Source organism: Saimiri boliviensis, chromosome 15, assembly GCF_048565385.1.
Source record: "Saimiri boliviensis isolate mSaiBol1 chromosome 15, mSaiBol1.pri, whole genome shotgun sequence".
Taxonomy (NCBI): Eukaryota; Metazoa; Chordata; class Mammalia; order Primates; family Cebidae; genus Saimiri; species Saimiri boliviensis.
The window spans coordinates 80,227,568-80,248,945 of record NC_133463.1 but is presented as its reverse complement, the minus strand read 5'-3'; the positions used below and the strand labels follow the sequence as shown (position 1 = coordinate 80,248,945).

Below are 21,378 nucleotides of genomic sequence, written 5' to 3'. Positions count from 1 at the left end.
CTCAGGAAGTGCCCAGTTCACTTTACTTCTAATTAATTAGCAGAAGGCACTAAAGTACTGTAACTTACCTAACTTGTCATTGACATCAAATATAAAGCTATCAAGAACTTGATAATATCCGTATCATGTTCTGCTATCAAAGCCAACCAGCTTAAATATGATACTATTAAAGTACTTATATTGCTGGCTTAATAAAAGTAGGTTTTCACACAGGTTAAATAAGAAAGCAAGCCTACTTATACTCCTTTTACTTAAGGCATTCCTTTAGTTCCTCCCATCCTAGCTTCTGATCCCTTCCAATAAACTCATTTGGGTCCTAAAACTAATGTTTTTGACCTCTTCCCAACTTCCTCTTTCCCAAAAGAAATAAGAGGGATGAGCATATCACAGAAAGTCTCCAACAATTGGCAAGTCTAAGTAATATAAATTCTTCCTTCAAATTTAATTCTATATTGCAGCTCTTCTTCTCAATTGTATGTATAGTGCCTTCAGTGTTTTATAACCTAGGAAATATTCAATAAATACTATTATTAGTAAAAATAAATTAATTCTAGCACATGAAGGAGAAAGTTATCCACTATTCTGCTATAGCATGTGGAATTCAGAACTCTGATTATGATACACTAGAAAAATACGGAATAGGAAGGCTCAAGGGGGATAACTTCAGGGAAATAGAATTCAGACACAATGGACAAATTATGACCAAAAAATTGCCAGGCTAAGTATTACAGTAGTGTTCACATAGGCTCAGGAATAGTCTATTCAATATGGCTCTCTGAGCCTTAGTCAGTGAACAGGAAAATCCAACTACCTACCTCTCACAGTTAAGGGTATTACATTAATAATACATAAAAAGTGCCTGGAGTGCAGAAGCCACCTAAACACACTTAATACGCTCTTTTTTTTTTTTTTTAAATGAGTAAACGATACATACTACTGAAGTAACTTTTCTTTAAAGACATCTGTGATACTGTAAAATATATATTTGGTTTTCCCATTTCCTAACAAATAGCTTCTAATAGCCTTATGATCTCCAAAGTGCTAACTGTCTGTGTATACTAACAAGTTGACTGATGGCTGGGGGCTCAAAGATAGCTTCTGGTGTGGGCTAGTCACAGTAAAGACCAAGGCATGATGAGAAGCTGGAAACTTTCAGCCACAACCCCTAAGCTCTAAGGATACAGGAGGGGCTGATAGTTACGTTGGTTATGGGTGGTCAATGATTTAATCAATTGTGCCTTTAGAGTGAAGCCTTTCTAAAAATCCCTAAGGACTGGGTGTGGATGGGCTTCTAGGTAGCTGGACACATGGAAATTACTGGAGGGTGGCTCACCTGGTGAGAACATATATGGAAGTTCCTCACCCCTTCTCCCATATTTGGACCTATGCATCTTTCCCATCTGGCTGTTCATCTATCTCCTTCCTAATAGCCTTTGTAATAAACTGGTAAATGTTAAGTAAAGTATTTCCCTAAGTTCTGCAAGCCACTCTAGCAAATTAGCTGGACCCAAAGGAGGGAGTTTGTGGGAATCCTGATTTATAGCTGGTCTGTCAGAAGCAAAGGTAAAACAGCCTGGGGCTTCCAACTGGCATCTTAAAAGAGTATGTATGTATGTATGTATGTATGTGTATATTGCGTGTGTGTGTGTGTGTGTGTGCACATGCATGTGCATGGAGCGGTGGCAGGGGGAGGCAGTCTTGCAGGACTGAGGCCTCAACCTATGGACTGTGACACTACCTCTAGGTAAATACTGCCAAGAACTGAATTACATTAGAGGACACCCAGCTGGGGAATTGCTGGCTTGGTGTGTGGAGAAAATCTCCCATACATCTGATCACAGAAGCGTTGTGTGTTGTTGTGAGAGTATAGCAGAAGTAAGCAGTTTGTTTTTTCTACTCAACACCCCAAGAAAATTATCCTTAGCCCTCCTAATATCATTCTCATATAGATTCAGCAATGCCTCTTGGTCCCTACACAGTAGTGATGCCAATTAACCTCTAGAAGAGGTCAATATTGACCTCCTTCAACAGCTAATTTCCAATCCATCCTGGCTCAAAGAGGCATTCATAGAAGGACCTGAGCAGCTGCACAGAGAACCTCAAAGCAAAACTGATAGTGTGGATTAGGTAGGCGGGCACACAAAGTACTGGGAATCAATATTATTAGTGGTTGGTTGACCAGTGAGTACTTCTGATTTGTGATAACATCTGCTTTCCTATGCAACTCTATAAATTTGGGGGCTTGGATTATTAAAAAAAAAAAAAGACCTCTTTAAAAATAAGCAACTTACATTTTCAAGAAACTATATTATTCTACAATAAATTAACTGGAAATACTGATGTCTCCATTATCAAACACTACCATGCCACTGGCTACTTAGGATAAAGCTATCCTCCAAAACAAAAACACTAATTTAGTAACACTGTCACTGGGGTTGAAGAATGCTTAGATTCTATTAACATTATGAAAACTGACGGTAGGACTTTGAATTTTATTCCATAATCTATAAAAGCATACAACAATAGTATCTACACCTTCTATGTAGCAATTCTCTCATTTAATTCTTACATGTAACATATTATAAATTCACTGACATAGTAGGGCTTACTAGATTTCATACTTTTAAATGACAGTGTCTATGATTACTGGATTTTGGTCCTTTATGCCCGCATTATATATTTCTATCATAGCACCTATAACAATCTACTGCACTTATTTACATATGTGTCTGTCTTCACCACCAGAAGATGAATCCCTCAAATGCAAAATCCATTTATCTTACTCATTGTTTTGCATGTCAGGCATAAAGCAGACATTTATAAAAATGCTTTTTGCTAAACGAGGAAACAAAATATAAAGTGAGTTTTAACATCTGCTCCTATATGCTATAAAAATCAATAAAGAAAGTACATCGTCCACCCTAAAACACTAAATAAGTGCCAGAATGATATGATTTTCCAACAAACAGAGGACAATGTCATATGAATCACGTTGAACAATTCATGTTTTACTTTTAGGTCTAGCAGAGGCCATCAGTAATCAAGGTGAAAAGAGCTTCTATTGAAAGATTTTTAAAATTAACCACTTCAAGAATTGTAGCTCTGTGGTATCCAAAACCCTTTAAAAGAGTCTGTCTCACATATATTCCTTCCAAGGTTAAAATCAAAGTCAAGTTACTTATTCAGTTGATGTCAGAACAAGACATTTACTCCATACAATCAAAAAGATTTAGCAATATTACAGTTCCACTCATACATACCCTTTCAAGGTACCAAAACAACTTACATATAATACATGTGTGTATATATACGTATGTGTAGTATGCAGTAAAGTTAAATATGTATGTATACTGCATATTATCATACTGAAAAAATTAAATATTACTACTCAGCAGAGCTACCCAAAGACAAGGGCAATACACATACACACACACACACACACACACACACACACACTCACTCACTCACATGCACGCATGGGCGTATTACATATAATTCTGTATTTATATACCTATATATACACCTGTATTATATATAAAGCCTATAATATAGGTATTATTTTAGCACACTATGCTACAAATGACAACTACAAGGAATTAAAAAGGTTAACTACATACTTGAAAAGAAAGGTTTAAAAATAAAATTTTAAACAAAATCTGGCCATTTTAGGACAAAGGCTATCCAATGTCAAATGGACTGCAAGGCCATAAGCACCACAGAGGTTCAAAGGAGAGGAAACAACTTCCAGCTAAGTAAAAAGAGGTTTTACCAAGGACATGGAACTTGAACTGGATACTGAGAACTCCCCTGAAGAGTGACTAGAACCAAACTACAGGAATAAACTAGATACAGTGAAGGACAACTGTAATCAAATGCAACAAGACAAGCAATGCTAAGCAGGATGGCACCTGGAAAAAACAAAACACATATTCTAGTGACCCAGAGCTTTGAAAGAAAAGTGGAAAAACATGAAAAGAGTTTGGTGACTAATTAGATGAGGTCAAAAGAAAGGGAACAAAATAATCTTATCCTCAGAAAAGTGTTCCTTTTAAAAGGATTTTAATCCATTAAAGGAGTATTTTATTACACGATTGTTTCCACGTATAATCGTGTACCTTCTCTCCTTTCATTCTCAATTTCACTACTTGTTTGTAATTCCTAGGCACATAAACCTTATGGAAAAGAGGACAACAAAGCAATAAATAGAATTAGAGCTCCAATTCTGTTTCAAAGGATGGTCTTCCTCTTACACTGCAATACTTTGCTCTATAACAGACATAACACAGACAAAACTCTGGTACACTTCTCCAAACAGTTCTGGGAAACTGTAGAAAAACAAACAAACAGAAAAAGCATCTTTTTGTCCTGAGGCAATTGACTGGCATATACTCTACAGATGATTTTTTTCCACTATTACAATTTTTAATGAAAAACATTTTTAATTTTAGACATTATCCTATTTATTAGTAGTGTTATAGACTTACACTTATATTTAACTTTACTGCATATTATCATGTTTATTGGAAAAAAATTAAATATTACTCATCAGAGTTACCCAAAGACAAGAGCAATAAAATACAGAATAATCTTGGCTTTTGGAAAATATCATTCTGAGAGATTTCACTGGAAAAGCTTCTAGAATCATTTGAAAAAAAAAATTAACAAAAATATTAAAATTATATAATATAATTCCCTTTTCATTTCATCTGATCCTGGCTTAGTTTGCAAAACAAGAAACAACCCAATGGATGAAAGAGAAACTAGAGCTGCAACCAGAAGAGAAAAGTACTCATACCTCTATCCCACCACTGTAGAACAGTGCATGGCTCATCCCTATTTCCAAGACCATATCCCTGAAACCTGCATGTCACAGACCATCTTCAATGTCTCAGCTGGCAGAGTCTTGGCAAGGAGACTACACCACCCCTGTGTCCCAATCTACAGAGGTAAGTCATCAGATGATGCAAAAATAAAAACTGAAACAGTATGTGATTCCTTTTTTTAATATATAAAAGATTGACTAATGTCTTCTACAATGTCAGTAGTACTCTTAGAATTAAAAAAAAGAACATTTTCATTGTTGTATTTTATTTTTAAAGATGAAAGCAGTAACTCTTCTGTAATGCAAACCATGGTACTATTACACTGAAATTTACTGTGCATAATTAATATGTTTTAGAGGAGATAAGTAATTATATAGTGGTCTAGATAAACGTTAGGGATCATGATTAAGACGGAGAAAAACAAAGGAAAGGTAAAAGGTAAATCAGACTATGCACAATTCATAATAGAACTGAGAGTCAATTTATAATAGTACTAAGCACTAACATGTTCTAAGAGCCCTACTAAAATGCAGTCTAACAAAAGCACTTGCTGGCAAAAAAAAAAAAAAAAAAAAAAAAGTGTTTCCCTATATGTGTAGGGAAACACTTGGCAAAGTCATTATGGAGACAGTTTCCACTTCTAGAGTGTATTTCAACCAATCAATATCTTTGGAGATTTCTATAGGAACTTAGTTTCATTTCTCAGAGTAAATCTTGGTAAATACACAAAATAACAAAGATAGACAACATGCATAGCAGTATTTTATCTTAAAAACTGAAATCTGTGTTTCTGGTAAGAGCTTCCTTTAATACTAAGAGGAAAAAAGAAACTTAAAACTTACCCTTTATTAGCCAATTCTAAGCTAAATACTTCCTATAAAGGACTTTAAGCAACCTGAACAAATATTCATGGAACACCAAGTAACATTGTTAAATGTCTTTTTGAGAACTGCTTTTGTTATGTCAATGCTTGAAGACAAGCTAATGACCCAGGAACTGTCACTCATTTCAAAACCAATTTAAAAAAACAAATTGTTTCCAGAAAACTAAAGCCTTCTATAGTTCAAAAATACTATTAAGGTAAATTTAAAATTCCACATACAAAACAGAAAAATTCTCATCAAAAATAAAAACACCTCAGATTAGGAGGGTCTCTGAAATGCTCATAATTAGAAATCAAAATACAGAAAGAACCAATATCAGTACAACAAAAACTGGGATTGTGGCAAGAATATGTGAAAGCAAGAACCCAATGTGCAAATCACTTACAGTTTCAAGCTTCAAAGGAATTTATATAATTTAGCATTTTGAGAGTGGCTGGGGGATGCTATTATAAATTATGTCAGAACCAGTGGCACAAATTTTGAGCATCCCCAGCAAACCAGGAGCTAGGATAATCCTACTAATTCTCCTGTGTATTGGAACATGTGTAAAGGGATCAAATATTCAAATTTTCAGTTACAGCTGAAAATGAAGAAAAGCAGCAACAATCCAGCCAGGGCAGATAAGGATTTAAAAAAAAAAAGAAACATGGAAGACTGATTAAACAAACAAACAAACCCTAAGCTGTCACCTGGCTTTTTTTCATATACAGTAACTATAACCATAATTCATGATACTATGTATCAAATAATACGATTTTTATAGAAAGCTCATTTACTCAACATTTGTAATTAAAATGCTTTCTAAAATGTCTGCTACATATAAGGCACCAAGTGAAATTTGCAAATATTCATACGACTGGTTCCTGATAGAAAGAAGTTTACTATATATCAAGATTGTAAGAAATCAACATTACAGAAAAACAAAATAAGTAGTTCCTTTACTAAAAACAAAGCTAGGTGCAAATAAAATAATAATAGCAAATGACTGGATTTACCCAGTCTTCGGGTATAATTATATATACCTAACTATACTAATTTGTCTGTCAAACTCTTAACATTAACACATCTCTAAGGAACAATTACCACTACTTCTAAATCCCTAACAAAATCAACATTCATAAAACTCTCCTCCTTTTACTGTTTGTATTTATTCTTTAATGGTACAAGGTTACCTCAGAATAAATCCAACCTAAGCAAACAATGTTTTAGTGCTTCTCTAAGGGTGGCCTATGAGCCCTCTGAAGAAGAATCTCCTAGAGTACTTTTAAGAGTGAGACTTTAAAGACTCCCTGGCCACTACCCAGGACCTTCTGCATCAATCCCTGGGATGGGATACTAGAATTTCTCTTTCTAAAAATAAGCCTCCCCTCCCACCATGGCCAACATGCACACCCACATTCATTTGGGAACCACTGCTCTAGAGAACCACTCCCCTTGAATAATGATGTACAGAACTTAGTATATGACTTTTTCTTATTGTGTAGTTAAGGTATTTGGCACACAGTCCTTATCTAAGTTATGCAATAGATAAATTATAATACAGGCTGCACCTCATAAGATCATCTTATATATTACAATAACTGAATCACAAATAGCACTATAAAGATCCAAGAGAACAAATGAGTGAGAGAAATAACAAATGCTATGACATTTAGAAAAGACTTCACAGGAGATGCTGATGTGATAAAGACCTATCACTGGTTACAGGGAGCTGGTATTGTAGCAGGAAAAGCCCCAGGAAATGGATCTCCCAAACACTGAATACAGAAGAAAAGTGTTTATTACAGCTGGGAGCTGAGGCAATGATTTGCCCAAATCCAGCTCATCGAATAAAGGAATGTTCTGCCTTTATATAAGCTTATACTTTAGATGTTACATGTGGAAGACTCTCAGGTTTATAGCTTTAGAAATTAACATATGAAAAGGGTCTCGGTTTACAGCTTCAGGAATCACTTATGAAAGGGTTCCAGTTTACAGTTTTAGGACTCATATGTGAAAAGGTCTCTGTTTACAGTTTCAGGAATCACATATGAAAGCGTTCCAGTTTACAGTTTTAGGACTCATATGAAAAGGTCTCGGTTTACAGCTTCAGGAATCACATATGAAAGGGTTCTGGTTTATAGTTTTAGGACTCATACGTGAAAAGGTTTCTGGTTTGATCTTGTTTTAAGTAAAAATAGTGTCTTCCAGAGAGTTTCCCCAAGACCAAGTGTGTTATTTTCAGGAAGGAGATTCAGGAGGCGCCAGCTGGCTTGCTCTCTCTTCTATTGAGATGCACAGTGGATGACAGAGGGGGAGGGAATCCCAGATGCCTGGGTCTCCTTCCTCAGTATTTCCACTAGTAATTCCCCATTACTTTCAAATGTTGCCACCAGGCCCTACTGGGGAGTAGATTTTCTAAGTAACTTGTATAAATAAATACTTAGCAGATTCATGTCAGACATAAATCAGGACTAAATGGTCTTTAAAATCCTAAGACAAGTATTTCAAGTATAGTAAAAGCAAAGAGGAATTATCATGATCAAATTTTCCACATTTTTTTCTAAAACATGACCAGACCTTTGAAATTTTCTCTTTTCTTAAGACTGTGCTAATAATGTTTCTCTGTATTTCATTCCATCATGTTCTTAAAATTATCAGTCCTTGGGATTTATTTCACATGCAAGGGCTAGAGAACAGGTTATCCATTTGGATAAACTATTCCATTCACCAGTTCCTATCTTCCCTAGAGAAGACTTCCGCTATAAGAGAGGAAAAGCAACTTAATTTACTCATGAGTCTGGAAAAAGGAGCATAGTAGGCTCTAAAACTTAAGCACCAAATCTGTATCTGCACCATCTGCACAATGTCCAGGACAGGGTAAGAGCTCAATATTTATCTGTTAAATGAATGAATAAACAAACTCAAAAGTTTCTCCTTCAGATCTGCATTCTGCAATCCGCTCTTTCTGCTTACAAGCATACCTGTTCTGGAAGTGTGTATATTTCTCTACAAGGCCTCTGTGGGGTTATAGAGAAGTTTGAATCAATGTGCCTTCCTTGCAAATGGCTTCGTCAACGTGTTTGCTCTGCTAACTTGGGGTGTCCCTCAGATACACCACTGGAAAGTTTAGATTTGAAGGGAAAGTAGTAGAAAGACTGGTAATAGACAATGGTCAAGATGCATTCTCAAACCCAGCTTTACCAATAGTAAAACTTGTATCAGATTGACTTTTATATTTCTCTATTTCAGTTGCTTCCAAACTCAGAGAGGGAGAAAGGTGAGTTTGTTACCCTCTGAAAACCAAAAAATAGATGTGCCTCAGAAATATATATGAATATATGATTGGGAAAAACAATACTCGATCTCACGTATTCTTTTAACAAGCATTTAGTGAAGCCTGCCATGCTGTAGGCACTAAACTAAATGTATGGAATACAAATATAGGCGACAATCCCTGGACAATCCCTGGCCTTTTAGTAGCTCGGAATCTGGTGGGAAAAGATAATCACATACAGAAAGAATTATCTCAGTGATAACAACTATCACAGGTTGCTATAAAATGATAGCTAATGGGGTACCTGACCTTTCTGCAAGAAGTAGCGACTAAATTAAGTCTTGAAGTAAATGCAGGAATCAGGCAAAAAGGAGGGGATTATCATTCCCAGGCAAAAGAGCCACATCTATTAAGGCTCTTTAGAGGTTTAATCAATGTGGTTTTAATTTGCAAGTATGCATAAAGTTCTGCAACATGAGAAAAATGCCGAGGCAAACTTGCAGGAGGCTGACTTGGATCCAACTAAAGAGGAGGAGATAGCAAAGTCTGGACAATTGGTTGGATGGTGGTGTCACTGACCAACAAGGAAGACAAGAGGATAAACTTTGGAGTAAAAGGAGGATATCAAGAAGAGAGAATGAACTCTGTTTTGCACATATTAAATTTGCGGTAAACTTGAAGGTGGGATATCCTGTAGCAGACAATTGATCTAAACTAGAAACAAATTTAAAAACCAAAAGCATTTAGCCGGGCGTGGTGGCTCAAGCCTGTAATCCCAGCACTTTGGGAGGCCGAGGCGGGTGGATCACGAGGTCAGGAGATAAAGACCATCCTGGTCAACATGGTGAAACCCCGTCTCTACTAAAAAAATACAAAAAATTAGCTGGGCATGGTGGCGCCTGCCTGTAATCCCAGCTACTCAGGAAGCTGAGGCAGGAGAATTGCCTGAGCCCAGGAGGCGGAGGTTGCGGTGAGCCGAGATCACACCATTGCACTCCAGCCTGGGTAACAAGAGCGAAACTCCGTTTCAAAAAAAAAAAAAAAAAAAAAAGCATTTAAGCATTTAAGTAATAGCAAAATTAGCTGAGGTCATCAAAGGTGAAAAAGGGAGACTTAGATAATCCTGAGGAAAGAAAACATTTAAGAGATGATCAGAATAAGAGGAGAAAGAGAAGACCTCTGAATACATAGAAACTACAAAAGGATACTTAGAGAACAGAAAGAATAATTTTTCAAATGCTGTACTTTTTACAAAGGCACCAATTATACAGATAAAAGATACAGGTACTTTTTAAAATGCTTTAGTAATGAGAAAACACCAGAAAAAGAAATTAAGAACATTTTAAAGTGCAAGTAAACAGGAAAATATGATTTTACAATAATATAAAATTTCAAAATGGACTAAATATTGTGACCAAAATAAATCACAACAATGGCAGTGTCAAAATACTCAGATTGAACATCATTGTTCTATAGATGACATCTAACATGGAAAAAAGAGAGACTGATAACATAGTTTACAACAAGATTATAACTTATTATGTAGGTAATATTAAATTTCCTTTACAAGGATTTACTAATTTATTGCTACTTTAATCAGCTTTTGGCAAGATAAAAGTCTTCTATCTAAAATGTAAAATTTAAGATTACATTGTATAATTTCTAGTAAATGCTGAAGAATAAAATAATAGATTCTAATAAAAACAAAAGGAAAGTTTGAAGATAAAGATCTGAAGAAAAAAATCTGTATAATGTCTGAAGAAATCCCACCCTTCATTTAGCCTTTAATGTTAAACATATGAGAAGAGCAGAGATTACTTCAAAACTGAATCAAGAATTGGGCAATGGTCTTGTTCTAACAATACATACAGTAACAGAAGTTCCACATTTAAGGCATTCTTCCAAGAGAGACACTCAAAAAACACTTTAAGTATTTCATGACTAGTCAACCAATCAATTAGGTTTATAAGATACTCACTACATGCGAAGTGCCAGGAATGTAAAATGTATGTCTTCAAGAAGTTCCCAAACTAGAAAGACTAAACTTCAAAAAATTCTAGTTGTCAGATTTTATTTTTCATCGTCAGAAGACAATTTTAATATTCTAGCTGCAGAATTCCTATCAATGCTTGCAAAATCAGGATGAACAGGAAGTTCTAAAAGGATGCAAATTTACAAGGCTTTCGTGGTTTATCACATCTGTATCCGTTTTTTGTTTCTGTGTAGTTTCCAAAAGCGAAGGGCTCTTCTCACGCGTCTTTTTATACTCACTGTTTAATTTTTTTTTCTAAAATAACACATAAACCATAATTCAATTTCCAATAAGAGATAAAAGAAGTTGTAAATTGTAAATGAAGAAACTCAACACCAACGAATTAACTGATAGCTGGTAACTGACTGGCAAACACATTCTGGTTCCTGAAAGAAATACCCTGCTAAAAATCACTTCATTTTGTATATGAGTACATGTATGACCACCTTATAACCAACTAATGCCAAAGCGATTTTGCCGCTATGCTCACTTCTGTGTCTAAAACCATATTAGCACCAAGTAATCACCTAAAATAACAATATTTAACTTTTCATGTGGCAATTTTTGTATGTAGGGTGTGACAACTCTTTAATGGTCAGAGTTTTCAAGTTTGGGGAACAATAACCTAGAGGAAGATTTCTAGTCACTGCCACGAAGCTCTGTATTTAGCATTTTGCTTAATAATTTTACAGCTTGGATACCAAGCAAATAGGCAATGTTCTGAGTGTCACATTACAAAAAAAGGCAGTGGCAAACTAACATGTATAAAGAATAGGCCAGGCTTCTGCTCATGTTGTCCCTGCCTTCAGCTAACTTACCTCACAACCTCAGCCCAGCATTATTCTTCAAGTTTTCCTTAACCATCACCTGAAGATGGGCAGGTGCTACCCTCTCTCTGCTACCATGACCATTGCCATTTGGGTTATAGATCAATTTTTCTCAGAGGTCTGTGAGCTCCTTAAGGTCAGAGCTGTGGTTTATTCATTCCTGAAAGACTCAGAGGGTGAAATGTTACATAGAGAAAGAATCTGGAAGTGACTGATAAGAAAGTCCACAGTTATAATGTATATCTTTCCCCTCTGTGAAAGAAAAATGCAACCTTGGAAATGTGAAGTCCTCTCTAATATATTGGACTAAAATATTAAATCATTTTTAAATTTCGATCAGTTATAGTCAAAATGCTATAATTAAAAAAAAAACAAAAAACAGCATTTGACTCCACACTTAAAACAAATAGAACATTTAAACTGATTATCATAAAAACTAGCTGGACATGGTGGTGCACACTCATAGTCCCAGTTACCTGGAAGGCTGAGGAGAGAGGATCACTAGAGCCCAGAGGCTTCAGGGAGCTACGATAACGCCATTGCACTGCAGCCTGAGCAACAGAGCAAGATCCTGTCTCAAAAAAAACCCTCTAATGTTTTTTTTTTTTCTTTTAAAAAACAACCTACAGTTGTGTTTCTTGAGCTATAAACAAATTTTGGCAGTCAGTAGATATATACCTTAAAATGTAATTTAGTATTTGGCACCACATATATGCCATTACAGGTCATTTTGCATCACTGTGCTGCAATAAAGCTTTGGCCACACAAAAAAATAAGATAAAAAAATTTTTTATTTCTTCAATTTTACCATTTTTGATGTAGTTCTTGTGTTTAAAATGTGCTACTTTCACACATACACAAAGTAATATTTCAGTTGGTTGATCTTAACTATATAGCACCTCATAAACACTTAAAAATAAGTTAAATTTGAAATCATAGGCAATACAAATCGTTTTTTAAAGTCACCACAATACATTCTGAAACTCTGTGACCAATATACTGCATTTCTTCATCAATTAATTAGCCTTTGAGACAGCCATTCATACTAATATTTGAACTATATCATTTATAATTTATAAAACATAAAGCTAATAGTATACTTTTTTCCTAGTCTTGTAACACACAAAAGCTAATAATAAACTATAACTCTATAATAGATTTTAACTATTATATTTGTTGACTGATCTGGCTTTAGCCTTGAGTGTGCGATAACCGACCTTTTTGTATTTATTTTAAAACTCAAAAAAAATAAAATAAAATCGTCTAACCACAATGAATACCAACATTTTCCTGGCATATTTATTATTGTATATACTAATGTTCTGTTTTAGGCCTTAGCAAAATTTGTGAGGGGGATAATTATTTTAACTGTGAAAGAAAACACAGGATCAAGGACAAAGTACAGGAAGGAGATCTTTCTACTAAAACCCAATTTAAGGTAATTTTACCTCAAAGCACTCATTATACTTAATATAGCATAAAGAGTAAACTTTTAAAAATTATAATCAGGTCTTTAGGGAGAGAAGACTTTATTTAAAAACAATTACTTCCCTCCACCACAGGAAACAAATTACTTATTAACAACTTCCTCATTCAGATTTTTACAGAAGCCAGTATATTTGTATCATTTTTATGCTTTTGTGTTCTCATATTTAATGTCCTCAAGTCAAATCAAGAGAATTTCTTCATAATCGTTTTTACATAATTCTCTGGATGCTCTTCATTACATATTCTTGATCAGAAATGGAATGCAATGTATTACTTGCCTGCAGGAGCTAAGCAGGTATCTTACTGTTAATTAAAGGAAAGTTTGGCCCCGCTTCATACATTCTGCAAAAATGAACTGTTGTTGAATTTGACTAACTGCACAGATTGTGGTGTATTTGAAGGCTACTAGGTACAATTTATAATACATAAAAAAATCTTCATTATTTTAGTTACAAAATGCTTAGCACAGGATATATCACATAGTAAATGTTAAAATATCAGATATTACTCAAATATTTAAAGAATATCATGTGTAAAAGGGACTAGTCTGTGATACCCTCAAAGGACATCCTAGATGTAAATATATTCCTGAACCTCAAACCAGAGGTTAAACTAAGGAATCTCTCTGAGGTTCCTTCTATCTCTAAATGCATATAACATTTCAATTCAAATTCAAACAAGCATTAACACATACTTACAAACAAGCATTAACACATAACTTCTGGGGATAGTAGTATATAAGGCACTGTGGAAGATGAAGGAAAGAACCATAATGGAAAATATTATTTAACAAGAACTTATGTGCTTGAAAGGGTAGAAGGACCCACCTATAAACAATATAAATATAAGAGAAGTGAGAAAAATAGAAATCTAGAAAAGCTCCTCAGAGGGTAGAACAGATTATTTCTTACAGAACAGAAAATGGAAAGACATTTCTGAGGTGGATTGATTAGGAAGTTTCTTTTTTCAAGTAATCTGAGCTCTGAGCTAGCCTTTGAAGAAAAGGAAGAAAATGAATAGCGGGAACAGAGTATTCCAGAAAGGCTGAGGGAAACAGGATGTTGTGGAGTAATAAAATGACTAGCCCAGCTGAACTGTAGGTTTAGCTCTGGGGCCTAGAGAAAAACAATCAGAGAGATAAATCAGCAGTAGCTGTACAAACATATATAATAATACATATGTCTCTCTCCTCAAAATTTTAGATGACCTTATATACACACATGGATGGTAAGCTTGGACTTTGTAGGCACTGTAAACAACTCAAAAATGTTTGAGTAGGGCAATAGTATGATGAAAACATTGTAATTATGTGATTAGTCTTTTTACTGTGTCAAAGGACAAAAAAATTACTTGGTGAAAAAATTAAAGATAATTATATTAACAACTATGAGGAAAAATGCACAGTCAAGGACAAAGTATGGTAGAGAGATCTTTCTATTAAAAATCTCTTTTAAGACAACTTTCCCTAAAAGGATTTACTATACTTCATACAGCATAAATACAACTTTACAAAATATAACCAGATTTTCAGATTTCTACTGAGAATGCTTTCATTTATTTAATTAGATATTTATTAATGTTATTTCTGATTATATACAATACTGAAGGGGGTATGCAGAAATAATTCCTTTGGCATAAAATACTAATGAGCATACTTTGGTCCTCAGTTCTCTACACTGGTCCTTAGTTCTCATGAGAAACAATCTAATAAGCATTTATTTTATAACCTAAGAAGTATCTGAACAGCAACTCTTAGCAAGATACAGCAATTACAGTGAAGTATCAGCGACTCAAAACACAAGCTAAACATCAAAAATGCCAACCACAGTGCTGTGGACTTTGAAATTTTAATTGCTTCAAAAAAGAAGAAACTAAATGTACCAATGCCAATTTCAAATTGTTTCATTCATCTTCACTTAGCTCTGTTATCACTTCTTTGTAAGCCAAAGGACACTACTTCCCACTGAAAGCTGAAGTGACTGATGTTTTGGTAAGAAGCAGTTCTTCTCAGTGCACACTGGCAAATAAGGTTAAGCAGGGGATTGTGACTTAGCTAATGCTAGTTCCCAACTTTTCTCATTTTAATATTTTGATATATTCCTTCTGAATTAACTTGCTATTCAGGTGACAAGAAAGCCCACTGAAGTTCTTGGTAAATAAAACACTTTATGCTAAAGTGAGATAAACGCTTAAAGTTCAAACCTAGACTCAGAATAACAACATTTTATTCTTCCTAAGAAGTCATCTGAATGTGGCATTTCCAATTTGTCAAAAAAAGAAAGAAAGAAAGAACACTGATATTTTCCCAGATGCCTTTAAAAAGGTTGTGACGTTTATACAGAGCAAAATGAACACACTAGAAAGAATGAGTATAAAACATTATATGTCACACAAATATTGAGAAATAGAAAAGATAATTAATATAGACTATTTAAAAAATAGGTCCCTCAATGCATACTCACAAAAATTCAAATCACTTATTTTACACTGGTCTTGGAGGTGAACCTATGAACGATTTCTACCTTTTCAGCCTTACTTCCCAATAGAGCATAACATTTTTCACAGCAAAACCTGTGAATACTCACAGCTTTCAAATCGAGTCTCAAATTTTAATTCCAATGTATTTGCTCATACCATTCATTCTGTGGAGAATACTGTTGTCTCAATAGAAAGTGGTATTGGTAATAAGCTTTCAGTAGTAACTCAATATGTATTCCAATCACAAAAAAAGCTCCTGGAGATAAAATCTATTATCAACAATTTTAAATACAACTTATGATACTGAGTTGGTAAAGAAAGCAAGAAACCAAAAAACAACCTAAGAATTCCCAACAAATTGTTGAAACAGAAGGACAATGAGTGAAAACATGAAGCATGATTATGAACCTAGAAAACCATGGCAACAGGTTAACGAGCAGGAAAGTGGGAGAGTTTTCAGTTGTCACACTAAAGTACATTAATTTGTGGAAACAAGGCTGTCCATTTACTAGTCAGAATAACTGGAGGATTTAAGAGAGAAATTAAGAGTAAATGTGATTTTAAGAAGCAATGGACAAGTTGTGGGTTGAATTGTGTTCCCCAAAAAGGTATGTTTGAGTCCTAACCCCAGTAAAGGCTGAATTTATCTTATCAAAAATGCTTGAGACTGGAAGTGTTTCCAATTTTGTATTTTTTCAATTTAAGGGTATTTGCAGAATACATACTAGTTAAGCATCCCTAATCAAAAAAAATCTGACATTCAAATTACTCCAAAAAGCATTTCTTTTGAGTGCTCAAAAGTTTCAAATGTTGGGGCATTTTAGATGTTCAGGTTATGGATATTCAACCTATACCTGCCATTGTGATTTTATTTGGAAATGGAAACTTTGCAGCTATAATCAAGATTAGGTTATACTGGATTAGAGTAGGCCCTAAATCCAGTGACTGGTATCCTTATAAGGAAAAAGAAAGATACGGAGACACACAAGAAGGCTGCATGAAGACAGAAGAGAAGACTGGAATTATTCTGCCACAAACCAAAGAACTCCAAGGATTACATAAATACCAGAAGCTGAAAGAGGCAAAAAAGCATTCTTCCCCAGATCCTTCAGGAGCATGATCCTGCCCAAACCTTGATTTTGAATTTCTGGACTCTAGAACTGTGACAGAAAAATATTCTGCTGTCTTAAGCCACCCAGTTTGTGCTACTTTGTTATGGTAGCCCTGGAAAACTAATACATGTAAGATTTCATACAACGTGTGCACCAGTAATTCTATATTTAGTAGATATGTACCATTCCTGAAACCAGTTCAAATACCAAAATGACTTGAAGTCAGCCTCCAGAGGATTTACTCTTTCCTTGATATTTCAGTCACTTAAAATCAAACATTCCTCCCTCATCTCAATAGCAACATACAAAGTAACTAAGACAAGGAAATAAGAAATTTTTGTTCAATTCTATCAATTTTTTTCAAGTGCTACATACACTTCACTTAAGTTTAGGTAAATGAATGTTTGGTCTTAGCAAAAGGAAAAAAGACTATACCATTAATTTACATCAAAGTTTAATAAATAAGCACAACTTAAAAACTGAAAATGCTGTAAGTAAAAGTCTATTTCATTGTCATGTCTGATACATATCTGTTACAAGTTAAACTGTGTCATCCCCCCACCAATTCACATGTTAAAGGCATAATTTCTAGTGCCTCAGCAAGTGACCATATCTAAAGAGAAGGGGTCTTTGTAGCAGTAATCAAGTTAGGATAGGGCCATTAGGGTAGGTCCTAATCCAGTATGACCAGCATTCTTATAAAAAAAAGAAATTTAGAGACAGACACACAAACAGTCAGAACTCCAGGTAGACGGCTATCTACAAGCCAGGGAGATGCCTGGAACAGATCGCTCCTTCACAGCCCTCACAAAGAACCCACCTTGCCAACACATTGATTTCAGAGGTCTACCCTCCAAATGTTTAAGTCATCCAGTTTGTTGCGCTTTATTGCAGCAGCCCAGCAAACTAATACATCAAATTCTAAATCCAAGTGTTTTTCAAAGGCACAAAATCTGGTTTCATGGATATTGTGCAAACACAGTGGAAAACCAGAAGAAGACTTAACCAAATGGCAACAGGGTCCAATCTACTCCAGGAATTCCCTGCTCCTACCTATCCCTCATTTGCCAGTCTGATTCTTTCAAAATGTATTCAGCAAATATTTCAGTGTCCACTAAATTCTAGATTTGGTCTTATTTAATCCTCAGAATGACCTTAAGAGGTAGGTATTGATATTTACACTCTACAAATAGAGAATCAGAAAGACAATAATTTGCCCCAGACCATACATGGAGCATGGATCTGGTTAAGCACCTGTAAGCCTGTACGCTTAACACTTTACATACTGTACTGCTTTCCTGAGATAGTTCTTTTTGAAAAACAAAAAATAAAAATTCTGAACTGGCTACTTTGGAGACTAAAGCAACATAGTCAAAACATTGTGAAGCTGCCAAAAAAACTATATAATCACTGCCACTGCTCTCCAGAGATACAAAACTTAAGTCAGATGGTAGAGAATGGGGAAGTGATACCCTGCTTGAGAATCTGTCACATTACAAAACTTATCACTTCTAGAAATTATTTTCTTTTCCTATCATAGGTTACTCTGAGCAAAAAAAAAAAAAAAGTCCCTAAGAATACAAGAACATGTAAGGTAACAAAGGAAAAAAACAAGCCTTTTATGCTGTTAGAGTGTCTACATGAGAAGTTATTGGTAAACTCCCAGCATACCAGACCAAAAGCAAGAGCTATAGGGAGGACTTTGCCACATGCACATCTTAGGAAAAGGACACTTTTACTTTACAAATTCACAGCCAAATGGCCATTTGGCTGTTTAGGGTCTAGAATGTCTTATAAGCTTTCCCACGCACAGTGCACCGTGTACTGAAGTTTCAGCTTATGGTAACAGAGCATTCTGGAACAAGTGTCCCCAAACTGACCAAAGAAATAATGGAAGTATTTTTACATAACCTTTCACAAAATTCTAGCAGCAAATCCATACCTAAGCAAAATCCAGTTTTAAAGCTAAGGCCCATTTTTATTTTGTAAAACTAAGATGAGAACCCTCTGCTGTACTGCAACTTCAGCATACAGAAAAGTCCATTTACTCTTTCCTGAACATATTAAGATGCTTGTCATTATAATAGTAATCTGATACTGAAAGCTTTCAGTTTTTTTAACTTAAATATATTATAAATATATATATATAAAATCCAGAAATAAAAATATCTTCCTTACAATTAAAAGGTTAAAAAGAACTGGGATTTCAGTCTTTCACTTTCATAAGTCTCCTAATAATTACCAGTGTATCCTAATGAACCAAAATCTAGCAGGAAGAGAAGGTGGAAGTATCTGAAAAAGTAACCGTCCAGATGATTTCCCAGGGATTTTGTTTAATATAAAAATCAAGTCTCTCCATATGCTTAGAACAGGTAAATTTTATGGTATGCATATATCTCAATAAAGCTGTTTTAAAAAGCAATTATTTCCTTCTGTATACTTACTGTGACCTTAATAAGCATTAGTAATACTAAGGTTACAGTTTAAAATTCTACTACCCTATCGTCCAAAATGAAAAGCTATCTATGACGGGGGAAGATAGCTTTAAGGTTTTCTGCAGATTTTTAACTAAAGTTTAATCACTGACAAAGGAAAGTATCTACTTAAACTAAGGCACCATAGTTTAGGAAAATAAACACATAAATCAAAAAATATTAGTTTGTTACCACTATGAACATAATCTATCACAGGCAATGACTAGGATCTTTCTTAGCTAACCAAGTTGGTTTGAGTTATTTTAATTAAAATTCCTCCAAATAATTCACAAGTAGGATATGAGTTATCTCACGCAAAATTTAAAACAGCTTTAAAACCCTGACTACTTAAATTTTTTTAAAAAATGTATTTCCTATTAGTCATGGAGCAACAAAAGTGTTAAGTCTGTGGGAGTGTCTGTAACTTCCAAAATTATTTTTAGAAGAAATACATTTACTATACCAACAGCATTGATTCTTCTTATAGATTTCATAACACCCATAGCATCTATGCCATATGTTAAAGACTTTCATTTGAACTGAGATTAGATTTTCTGATTAAACAGTAACTGAACAGATAAGTAGCACTCTAATTACATATCTAAATAGAACATATAGTTTAAGTGATTTCTCTATCCAACATTTGAAGATAGCAACATATGGCACAGGATTTGCTGAGCAGGACTAGTTAAGTAAAATATTCGATTAAAAAATTATTCTACTAATTTAAACATTCAAGGTTCAATGCCTGATACACTCTCTCCAACTTCCAACTAAATCCAAGAAATCCCAAACATTTTATACTCACTCCATACATGAAATTACAGTAACACAAAGTCAAAAGCCCAAGACTGCTTTAAATTTTAACCTATTCTGAACACACACTGTGGTCACGGCATGTACAAGATATTTTTACATTAATCATATACCTGTAAGAAGAAAATAAAATCTTTTCTAGTCAATATTTTTAAATGGCTCATAAACCAAAATCTGACTCTAAGAATTCAATGTATTACCAAATGACTAAATTACTTCAAGTTCAAAGATAAAGGTTACTACGACCGATGTAGGGGGGAAGAAAACAACGAACCAATTTTTTGTAGCACTGTACAAAAAGGACCTGGAAATCTATATACATTTGTAGAATTCATTTTATTACTGCAATTATAAAAATAAACTTAATTTACTCTTACACATTAAAAGATTCAATAGAAAATTATCTCACCTCTATGCAAATACTTAAAGTCAACTTTAATATTTTCAACTTTAGATGAAAATATTAAGAATGGTTGAAACAACTGCCAATTTTGGCAAAAGCAAAGCATCCAAACCACACTTAATTATACTCAACCCTCTCTAATCTTCTCTGAACCACTGTACAAAATGCTTTTAAAATTGTACATTCCTTAATCAGCAGGTTGCTGTACTCTGTCAAGACAGGATGAACATTATTTCTATGTTGCTGAAAAGAGAGAAAAGAGCCTGTTTACTGTGTCAGACCAAGTAAATGCCCAGAAGCCAATAGATGGGGAGGAAAGGAGAACAGTATTCACTGTAGAAAGGGAAAAAATTTTACTGAAAACCCCAAGAGCTAACTGATACTCTCAGGTGACAGCTTAAGTCTAATGCCCCTCAGTTCCTTGTGTGAAATAAAGCAGCTTCCCAGCAACTCGGCATAAGCATTACAGCTGCTGTCTGCAAATCATTTAGTTGTTTTACAAATACACATCATTACGATTTTCAAGATAGCAAGGGGTTGATAAATTACTAATAGTTTAGTTCTCTATTATTTATTTTAGCTTACATTTGTGGAGCCACCCTAATTTCTACTTGCAAACTGCACAATTTACAGTTTACATCCTCTCACCCAATTATAGTTTGACAATCACCTCCCCCAGCTAGAAAGCTGTGAAAAGACAGTTAAGGCCAGATGTATAGGACAGAACTGCCATGGCTAAGACTCAACAATTGTTCTTAAGTCCCAAAGCTTAAAACAAATTGTTT

The 21,378-nt window shown here is 34.6% G+C and overlaps 1 protein-coding gene across 10 annotated transcripts in view; it reads right to left on the bottom strand.

The window, feature by feature from the left end:
* EFR3A (EFR3 homolog A) overlaps positions 1-21,378 on the bottom strand; it is a 101,250-nt gene that overhangs the window by 66,501 nt on the left and 13,371 nt on the right. The window contains exon 1 of one of the 10 annotated variants that reach the window (XM_074387144.1): positions 11,814-21,366. The exons of the other annotated variants lie outside the window; for them this stretch is intronic. The gene's annotated coding sequence lies outside the window, so the exon portion shown is untranslated. Of the gene's footprint in view, positions 1-11,813; positions 21,367-21,378 lie in introns of those variants that run through there. 10 annotated transcript variants of the gene reach the window in all.